At 65.2% G+C, this 10,627-nt stretch overlaps 1 long non-coding RNA gene across 1 annotated transcript; it reads left to right on the top strand.

Moving 5' to 3' along the window:
• The first annotated feature begins 299 nt into the window (after window positions 1-299).
• LOC129060094 (uncharacterized) lies at window positions 300-8,308 on the top strand. The gene is made up of 6 exons (XR_008526515.1): window positions 300-637; window positions 2,401-5,140; window positions 5,535-5,619; window positions 6,513-6,618; window positions 6,895-7,052; window positions 7,197-8,308. It is a non-coding gene; the product is annotated as an uncharacterized LOC129060094 (long non-coding RNA).
• The last annotated feature ends 2,319 nt before the right edge of the window (window positions 8,309-10,627 follow it).

Raw genomic sequence — 10,627 nt, 5'->3', positions numbered from 1 at the left:
GGAGGAACCCGGAAGTGGAGGAGCCGCGGGCGGTCCTGAGCCTGTGTCCCTTCCTGAGAGGGGACCCCAGTCCTGAGCCCGAGGCTCCACAGGCTCCTGGGCCCTCCCCTTCTTCCCAGCACCGTCCCAGGGGGAAGGTAGCCCCCGGCGCAGGTGGGACCCTCGGCAGTCTGGCCCAAGAAACGGGGACCCTGTGGCTTCCGGTGTCTGGTGCCATCAGGAAGTAGCCCAGAGCCAGAGCACAAAGGGCCTTTGTCCTGCCTGCCCCGCCCAGCGAGTCCTCGGGCCCAGCCACGGCTGGGGCTGGGGGCTGGGTCCCCTCTGGCCGGCTCTGCCATGGGCCGCCAGCCTGGTCCCAGGAGAGCCACACCCCCTCCCCTCCACTGTCCCCACCGCGTGCCCCCACCCGGCTGCCATGACAATGTCCTACCCAGCAGGAGGACCAGGCCGGAACCTTTGGCAGCCACCAGTTCCTGGTGATTCCGACACCAAGTGCAGCCACTGTGCGGGGCCGGGTGTGGAGTGGCCCCACACTGACCAGCTCACGTCAGCTGGCAGAGCCACTGGGCCCTCTCTGTGGAGGAGGAGAGAGGCCTCAGGTGCCACACGCTGTGCCCTAGGGCCACTCACTTCCTTGGTAGGTGGGGGATGCCGGCCTGGGCCTCCCGAGACTTGAGCCCTGCCCCTGCCCTTGCCCCCAGAGAGACCTGTGCCAGCGAGCGTCACAGTCCTCCCCTCCCTGAGCCTTGCACCCGGGCGGTGTGGGGGCCCTGCTGCACCCCAGAGTGGGCATCAGCCCTCAGCCACTCCGTTAGCAGTCCCCCCCAGCTCACGGCCTCAGAACTGGCCATCCACAGAGCTCAGAGGCACCCGAGGGTCCTGGGGTCTCGGTAGGGACTGGCCAGCTCGGGGTCCTCCATCAGCCATACCCAGGTTCATCCAGGATGAAAGCAGGGCAGTGGGAACCACGTGATTGGTTTAAAAGCAGGTGAGGGGCTGGGCATGGTGGCTTATGCCTGTAATCCTGGCACTTTTGGAGGCCGAGGCAGGCGGATCACCTGAGGTCAGGAGTTTGAGACTAGCCTGGCCAACACGGTAAAACCCCTGTCTCTACTAAAATTACAAAAATTAACTGGGCATGGTAGTGCACACCTGTAGTCCCAGCTACTCGGATGGCTGAGACAGGAGAATCGCTTGAACCCGGGAGGTGGTGGCTGCAGTGAGCTGAGATCGCACCACTGCACTCCAGGCTGGGCGACAGAGCCAGACTCCGTCTAAAAAAAAGAAAAGCAGGTGAGGAAGTGTGAGCAGGTCTGGCCCATGCTGCCAAGCTCCCACTTCTCCAAGCAGCTCCACACGAGGAGCAGAGGCAGCTCCGGTTCCACAGCCAGACACAGGTCATTTTCCTTCTACTCGGGAATTAGGCAGGAAGCAGGTGTTCAGCCAGACGCAAATATTCCTCCTCAAAGCCAGGGGAGCGGCCACAGTGGATCTTATTACGGGGAGATGGGGGCACGCCCAGTGCCCCGCCGCTCTCCATGTCCGCAGCAGCGAGGGTGGAGGGCCCTGTGCTGTGCAGGGCAGAGCTCGGCTGCACCTGGGCCGGGACACAGCTGCCCAGGTGGGAGGAACCGTGGACGGGGCTGGGGCCTTCCTCGTCCCAGGGCCGGTGAGCTGCTCGCTCATTGTTTTTCAGTTCCAGGTAGACACAGTTTATTAATCTGCAGAAAACTCTGGGGCCTTTTACCTTTGTGTTTTCTTTTTTGAGACAGGGTCTGACTCTGTGGCCCAGGCTGGGGTGCGGTGGTGCGATCACGGTTCACTGCAGCCTCCACCTCCCGGGCTCAGCAATCCTCCAACAGGTGGGCCCACAGGTGTGCACCACCACAGCCAGCTAAGTTTTAAATTTTTTGTAGAGACGGGGTCTCACCATGTTGCCCAGGCTGGTCTCAAACTCCTGGGCTCAAGTGATCCGCCCGCCTCGGCCTCCCAAAGTGCTGGGATTACAGGCGTGAGCCACCGCGCCCGGATGGTGTTTTACCACTGAGGTCAGAGGGCAGATGTTGCTCCAAGCGTTTCGTCTGCGGGTGGAGCTTTGGAACTGATGGAGAAGGCAGAGTCCTGACCAGGGGCCGCCATCAGAGCGCAGGGACGGCAGGGGGGATGCGCAGGGAGGAGGGAGGGGAAGGAGGAGGCGCCAAGCTCTCTGCTCAGTGGAGGTCAGTGGAGGTTTTGCTTCCTGCTCACACTGGGCCTGATTGGGTCGGAGGGCACAGGGGGCCACTGTCTGTCCTCCGTGGGGCCTTGGCTTGTGTCCGAGGGAGACGGTAGAGGGACGCACGGCTCTGTGAGGCATTCCCTGGCATGACCTCACCTGTGTGCTCTCTCTCCCTGTCTCAGTCAGAGCTGAACCCAGGCTCCTGCGGACCAAGAGGGGGTCCAGGAAGAACTGCCCCGGGACCTGGACAGAGCAGACGCCATGTGCACGAGCAGCGTGGACCAGAGGGGCCCCGGGGGCCACCTGCTCCATCCGACCAGGCACCAGTCCCGCCAGACTCGCCTGAGGATGCCCGTGGGCCCCAGCGACACCTGGGGTGCCCCCCCACACCCCTGCACCTACCTGAGACCAAGGGTGGGGGTGGGGCTGTGTGCCTGAGTCCTGGCCCTCCCAGGGCCACCCTCAGGAGTGGCTGCACAGGCTCTGGCCAGCCGGGGCTCAGAGCAGCCCATGGAGCCAGGCCCATCCTGGGAGGCTCAGGGCTGCAGCCCATGGACTCATGAGGGGGGCTTCTGGGGTCTAAGGCCAGAAGTCACCTTTCTTCTCACAGAGGCACCCCCACATCACAGGCCCCAAGCTCCCACCAGGAGTCCCCAGGCAGCAGGTTTCCCACCACGGCTGGGAAGAGCCCCGCCTTCACCACCCACCACCAGCCAATCCCGAGACCACCGAAGCCCCCAGACCGGGCCCTTTGCCCCTCCTGCCCCCCAGCTCTCCCTACTGCCCAGAGCCTCTGCCAGCACCCAGGGACCCACGTCCACCTCCCAGAGCGGCCCTGCCCAGGGTCCTTGCCTGTCCTGCACGATTCTCCGTGGCCCTTGGAGAAAGAGCAGCTTCTCCCCAAGCTCTGCCCCCAGCCCTTCCACCCCAGAGCCTCTGCCCAGACGTCCCGTCCCGTCCCACGGGGCTCTCACGCTTCCGCCCCACCTCTTGCCCATTCCCGGACAGTCACAGCCGTGGAACAACGCAGCGTGTGGACCCAGCCCGAGGGGAGCTTGACTCTGCCTGGTCCCCACGGCGTCCGGTGGCTCACCAGCCGCCCCCATTGCTCCATGAAATCTGACCACACCTGTCCTGACACTCGACCAGCTCCCAGGCAGGTCCCGCCGTGCAGGGGGCCAAGGGCCACACCTGGGACCAGTGAGTGAGGTGGCGTGCGGGCAGCGGGGGTGTGAGCCCGAGACGGGGGTCCGGCCTTCTCCCACTCAGATGCCAACAGCAGACTCTGGATTTGGAGGTGTGGGCAGTGCCTCAGTCTCCCCAGAAGACAAGAGCCCACCCGCCGGGTGTGTCCTGACCCCACCCCCACCTGCCCCACACAGACACCTGAGTGGGCATCAGAGTGGGCCGGGCCCTGACTGTCCGGGGGAGGGACTGTTGGGGCGAGGGCAGTGGGTCAGAGGTCACTGGTGCCCCCAGGACCAGCTTCCAGCGAGAAGAGAGCCAGGAGCCCCGGGCACAGGCCCTCAGTGATGAGGCTCCTGACCGAGCTCCCAGAGCTCATTATGGAAAATCGTGGGGTCCGCCGGGACCTCTCTGCTGGTCGGGCTAATTACGGACCGTTTGTCGTTTCGTTATGGGCTCTTCCGCTGGGAGCTGTGAGAAGCAAACACTTTGCTGTGGGAGGGGCGCTTCCCGGACCAGGCGGGGGCCCTGCCCTCCCCACCCCCAGACCCCTGGTCCCCCAGGCCTTCCAAGCTCCCAGAAGAAAACTTGTACCCCCACTCCAGGGGCTCCAAAGTAACCTCCAGAGCCCAAATGGGGATGTTCCGGGGCCTGCTGGGGCCTCGCAGGGAGGCTCAGGAAGGCACCCACACCCCTCTCTCATTCCCCCAGCTGTGGGTCTGTGGGGTCTCGGAGCCTCTTGCCCATTGGGGTGGGACTGGGGGCACGTAGCTCCTCCGAGCCCCTGGAGAGGAGACCGATCTGAGGCCCACCTGGGCCTACGGGGTCCCTTCATTGCTCCAAAATTAGGTGCTGGGGGCCTGGAGCTAAGACAGCAGGTCTGGCACCTGCCTTCTGTCCGTGAGAGGCCTCAGCCCAATGGGACAGGGCACCACGGCTGCAGGGAGGCGGCGGGCAGGTTGTGACCCCTCACCCTGGAGCCACCCTACCCGCTTCTAAGGCAGCCTGGGAAGGAGCCCTGCGGAGCTGAGGGGCGGGGAGGCGGGGGTGGAGAGGCGAGAGTTGCCCGCGGCTGCCCCTGCCCCTGCCCCTGTCGCCCATGCTCCACACGGGCCCCACAGAAGCCTTCCCATCCTGGCTTTTGTTCAACCTCGGTGGGCAGCAAGGTGGGGGCAGGACGGAGTGTGCGGGGCCTGGGCCTGCGTCACCGTCACTGGCCCGCCCCCCGCCTGGCCTATGGGAGCCCAGGGGACACACCTGTCGGGGACCAGGAGCAGAGATTGGCCAGCGGGAGCTCGCACCTGTGTGGGGCGGGGAGCACCGCTCCTTGTAAGGCGAGCCCCACCGAGCCGGCTCTTCCCTCCTGAGGCCCCCACCTTGCCACCACCTCCCATTGTCCCGTCGCCCTCGAAACTCTCCCAGAGACGGGCGAGTTGTCCACCTGTGCAGGTCTGAACTGACTTGCTGTGCCAGGGCCTCGCCTGAGCCGGGGCAGGAAGCTCACCTTTGCAGGTCTCCCCGCACCGAGGGACGCCCTGAGGCCTGACCCTGGCTGAGGCAGAGCACCCAGCTCTGTGGACCGGGACGGACGGGCTCAGGTCCCCCCCATTCCTTCCGAAGCCGGTTCACACCCACCCGGGCCTGGCACAGGGGAGGTGCTGGCTGCAGGGTTGGGGCGGGAGCAGCCTCAACCCGGCTCCTGGGCCGCGGCCGCAGCGGTGGAACCTGTTGGGGCAGGTAAGGGTGGGGGTGCAGGTAAGGGCGGGCAGCAGGGAGGCTGAGGCGCGGGGGGGAGGCCGCTCCCTGCAGGGGGGCCCTCGCCAGTCCCCTCCTTGGCCGATGCGGGGCAGGGGCGCAGGTGACAGATGGGCTGTCGCCAGCCTGGCCGGCATCCAGGGGAGCTCCGGTCACTGCAGACACAGGCTAGAGCGGGTCCTTCCCCTCCCAGGGAAAGGTGGGCCCCCGCGCGGATGCGGCTGGGTTTCGGGTGCGGAGCCATCTTGGACCCACAGGCTGCGTCTTCCGGGCACGGGCACAGTGTGTGGGCTCCAGGCATGGGGTGCCCTCAGGGCAGGGCCTGGGCAGAGGGCAGGCTCCGAGAGGGGTCACGTTCTTGCCGCCTACCTGACAGCAGGCCTTCTAGAAAGTTCTCTCCAGAAGCAGCCACTGTCGTCCTGAGGCACTCTGTGCGGAGATGGGAAGCTGTCACCTCAGAGGTGGGTGCGTAGAAGGGTTTGGCCGGGTGTGAGGATGCCCGCGTCTCCCCTGGGCCCTGGAGTCTTCGGTGGGAAGGGCTTGGTTTCAACACCCTCTGATCAGAGGCCGGCCGAGCCCGTGGGCAGTGAGGTTGGCGCCTGGGGTCGTGGCTGGTCTGGTACAGGTGGGGCTCAGCCCGGAGAAGCTGGAGCCTGTTCCCAGGCCCCGCGCTGTGACTGGGGTGGGGGCAACGTCTCTTGTACAGTTTTTTACTTAAATGCGAAACGGCACAGTATGGTGGCCGCAGCCAGGAGCAAGGTCTGACCCACCGAGGCCCAGGCTTGAACTTGCCACGGGGGCACCTGAACGTGGTTTTACAGCCCGGATCACTGGCTTTCTTAAAGTTTGGGAACGGATTGATCATGGTGGCGGGAGATAAGGTTCATTGTTCTTGATGAACAAAATTCTTAGGGCGTGAAGAGCTGATGCTTTAATTAACCCCCCGGGAGCGTCTCAGGCCCTGTTTAGGCTGAGTGTCTGGGGAAAGACATGGTTTGGTTTGGTTTTTTTAGTAACCCAAATGAAATGTTTAAAAGCATGGTTGGCAGCACATTGAATTTGGCAAAATTAAGGTTTGCGTTTGTGAAAATGCGGATGCAGTTTGCGGTTCTTTTCAGACATTTTGGTAATTTGCAAATGCTTATTTGCGAAATGAGTTTGTCAGAACATTTTTTAGTGTATTTAGGGGAAGATGAGATGGGCCGAGGAGGTTGCCCATCCCTGGAGGAGCCTGCTTTGTTCTCTGTGGGGCGGGTGGACGTGGCCCGGACGCAGGGGTCGTGCTCACAGCCAGCCTGACAGGGCTGCAAATCCATGCCCGCCGTGTGGGTGAAATGGCGGCTTTGCCTCCCAGACGCTAGCTCCAGCGACGCAGAGGGAAGAACCTGAGTGCCGGCCAGGCTGAGCTCCGCACCCCACCCCCCAGCAGCCTCTGGCTCCCGGCTCGGCTCCCGCGGTCGGTAGGGGAGGGTTGGATTTCATGCTTTGTTCTCGAGGCCTCACCATTGATTAAGCCCGTCGGGCAGGTTAACCAACAAGTTAGGTTTTCACGCCGGGATCACATTCCTCGCCGGGCGCTCCCACCCCACCCCGGCCTGTGCAGGTGGGACCCGGCCAGGCAGGCGGGCAGGGCGGCCAGGTGCGCCGAGGGGCGCCTCCACGGGGCGTGTGCTCCGCAGAGAACCCCTTGCTGGGGCGGCTCTGGGCCTCCTGACTCACTCCTGGATTTTCCCAAGCTGAGTCTGGCCCCGCGGTGATGATTAACCCAACACCTCAACCGGCACCGCGACGCTGGCTCCACTTCCCGGCGACGGTTGACAAGAAAGCGCCGTGTGAGGCTCTCGGAAAACAGGGAACATCCATTTCACTTTCCATTTCTTGACCTGTGGCCACGGTAAGACTCGGCCGCCTGCCCGCCCGACCCCTTGCCCCTCACCCGTGCCAGGCACAAGGCCCCGCGAAGCCCGGGGTCCCCCAGCTGAGCCTGCCGGCCCAGGCCACCATCTCCCCGCCTGCCAGCTGCTCATTGGCTTTACAGCTTCTGCACTCAGGAGGCGCCTGGGAATCCTGCCCTGCAACTTAGGAAGGAGACTTCTCCCACCTGCCTGCCACACGGGTCTGTCCCTGGGTCCGAGCCTCTGCCACGTGCCCCTCAGCCTCCCGGGTGAGAACGTGATGGCTGATGAGCCTGGGGTGGCCAGGCCAGCTCTGTGGGGTTCCTGAGAAGGCTGGCCCTGGGTGGCCAAGGGCCTGGGGACACTGGCCCCGGGCCCTGAACCTGGCAGTGGGAGGCTGGCCCGTCCGCCAGGTGGGCTGGGGACTGTGTTTGGCCCCAGCTGCAAGGGACGAGTGCCGGGCACCTGTTGCCCTCCCCACGTGGCCTGGCTGAAATTCAACTCTGCTTTGAACGGGAAGTCTTAGTTTCCCTTAGCTCAGAAAACAGGTGAAATTGTGTTCCTGAAGCACTGATTTGATGGGATTTTATGGGATCGGTGGCGAAGGCCTGTGAGGTGATGGAAAGGGAAAGCCAGGTGCCTGGAGCCTGACAGGCTGGGGCCAGGGCAGGGGGCCTGGTGTGGGGTCTCCGGAGAGGGTTCAGGCATGAGGGAAGCTGGGTCAGGTCCTCGGAGACGTGGCCTTTGGAGGAGGAGACCGGAACTGGGTGGACCCGGCAGCAGGCAGGGGCGGGCGGACACGACCTTTGTTGTGGTCGGCGGGCAAACAGGGGAATCGGCACAGGGCCTGCGCACCCCCCCCAACAGCCTCTGTGGGTGGAAGGTGCCAGAAAACTTGAAGAGTGGCTCTGGCCAGCTCTCTGGGCCCAGTCAGCACCGAGTGGGTGCAGAGAAAGGGTGGCAAGGAGGACAGGAAGGGTGGCGTGTCCAGCGGGCAGGGAGCCTTGGTCTGGCCTGAGGGCTGAACCTCCCTCAGGTCCTGAGTGTGCCTGGAGTAGAAGCCTGGGGTCTCTGGGCTCCAGGCAGGGCCCTGAGCAAGGAGGGGCCGCAGGGCTGCCCACTTCCTCCTGCCCCCCTGCGGAGGCGGCTCAGCCCCTGCGGCGTCTGAGGCTTGACTGCCTGTGTCTGTGTTTGCCGCTGGTCTTCTGTGCCTGGGTCAGACCCCAGACCAGCAGACACACAAATCTCAGGGATGGCTGGGCATAGTCGGGAGCCTGCCCCGCCCGCACCCCCACCCACACCCCCACCTCCACCCCCGGTCCCACCCCCACCCACACCCCCACCTCCACCCCCGCCCCCGCCTGCACCTCCTGCCCTCAGACGCTGTGCAGTGAGTGGGGCAGCATGGGAGAGGGGTCTCCAGGTGGGAGGGACCGTTCTGTCTCGAGAGCCTGGCAGACACCGGGCCTTTGAGAAAAGAAGGGGCTGGGCAGGGAAGCGGCTCCTGGAACACCATCCTGGAGACAGAGGCCCTCGTCCCCTGCCTCAGACAGGCAGCACTCGGGGCCCGGGGGGCTGGGGCTGCTGTCCAGGCCTTCCTATGAGATCACCCAGAGGGAAGGTCCCCTGCAGAGGGGTGGGGGCAGAGGGCCCATGTCAGCCCCCCTCTGACCTGGTCCTTGGCCATCTGGCCAGGACCCTTCGGCCCCCCAGGTGCCCACCCCAGGACCCAAAGCTGGTGGCTGCTGGACTCGGCAGGGCTGGCGGGTGGGGCTCACCCGGGCCCCTGCCCTCCGCGATGCTGTCCTCAGTGCTCCAGGAGGACGAGGCCCCCCAGCTACTGAGCCTCCCAGCAAGTCCCATGCAACCCCCAGCCGGGCGGCCCCCCCAGACCTAGCTCGGGCAGCCGTGGCCATCTTACTGGGCAGCATTGGATGGAGTCAGGTCTCTAATACTGCCTGGTAATGATGACGGCGGAGCCCTGCACGCAGCGACCGGCCGACCCCACCCCGGCCCCCAGGGCCTCCCACCGAGCCCCACGCTCCCCTCTCCCACAGCCCGCTCACCGGACCCCACCCCGTCCAGGCCAGATGGCTCTGGGGAGAGTGATGGGGGGACGTGACCTTGGGAAGGGGGCTGGGGCGCCCCCCACCAGCATCTCAGAGACCCCGGAATGCCAGGCGTCCTGCAGCTGCACCCAGGGCGCCCCACAGTGATCTGGGGATTAGGACGCTCAGGTGTCCGGGCCCTGCCCACAGCGCCCGGGCAGGAGCTGCTGCCACACCCAGCAGGTGCGGGCCGAGCAGGACCCAACAGAGGGCTCAGGAGGGCAAGGCCCAAGCAGGAGCTACGTGGAACCCAGAGGAAGCTGCCCCACCCAGCTTGGGAGTCCACCCAGCCTGGCCACAGCCATCTTCCCTCCTGCCGGACAGGGTGGGCTGGCCACCAAGCAGACCAGCACCCCAGCCTTGGTCCCGGGTCAGCGGCCCCAGGGTCCCCTTGCCCTGGAGGAAGCAGGGAGGGTGGGCCTGTGTGCAGTCTCAGGGCCCCCAAGCCCTTCTCCGCCAGCCCTGTCCAGTCCCCCTGGCTGCCTTGGGGGACCCCACGTCCCTCCCGGGCCCCTGTGAGCATCTTACCGGACAGTGCTGGATTTCCCAGCTTGACTCTAACACTGTCTGGTAACGATGTTCAAAGGTGACCCACCGCTCGCCGGGGACCCCACCGAGGCACGTCCGGAGCTCCTATCCCAGAGATGGGCTGGGGCCAGGGGCCAAGCGGGGCCAGCAGATGGGTGAGGGCAGAGGGCTGAGCGGGGTGGCAGAGGGCCTGTGTCAGCTCCGAAGCCCAGCCCCCAAAGGAGGGGCTGGCCTCTGCCGGGTGCCCCCGGGGTCACTCACATCCAGGCTGGGTCTGACACCTTGAGGACCCCTTGGTGCCTCCACAGGTGGCCTGGAGGGCATCCTGCTCCCCCTCCCACAGCCGCTGTGCCTCACCCCCCCAACCTCCCAGGCTGGGTTTTAGGGTGACCTGGCTCCAGGAAAGGCCATAGGGCTGGGATACCAGGGGTGGAGAGGGAAGAGGAACAGTGGCCTCCCTCACGTGGTCCAGGCTCCGTGGAGGGTCTGCTGGGGGTGCAGGAAGGACAAGGTGGGTTCAAATTCCCGAGCCCCACCACGCAGGGGAGTGGGGACGCTCTGTGCTTGCCCTCTGAGGGACAAGGGGTCTCATTCCTTCCCCCAGTCAACAAGAACAGGAACTTTGTCCAAAACCCACCAGGCCAGGATTACCCATTGTTTAATCTTTTCCATCTGCAACCAGGGTGCCTGGGACCACACCCCCACACAAGGCCCCAGCCTGGGGAGGGGGCAGCCACTGGGGAGAGGCTGCCCTTCGCTGTTACTCATTAACCCGACCAAGCGTCAGGAAGCCAGCGAGGGGCGGCAAGGAGCCTTTGCCAAGAGCAGGGCCAGGGTGACCAGATGGCTCCCGGGTACCCCCACACGGCCAGGCTGGGCTGGGACCAGGTGCTGGGATGGGGGCTGTCAGGGAAGTGCCTCGGGAGCTCGTTCTGCAG

Source organism: Pongo abelii, chromosome 1 (assembly GCF_028885655.2).
Source record: "Pongo abelii isolate AG06213 chromosome 1, NHGRI_mPonAbe1-v2.0_pri, whole genome shotgun sequence".
NCBI classification, from domain to species: Eukaryota; Metazoa; Chordata; class Mammalia; order Primates; family Hominidae; genus Pongo; species Pongo abelii.
The sequence above is the reverse complement of the archived record's forward strand: the minus strand, read 5'-3'. Positions and strand labels throughout refer to the sequence as shown.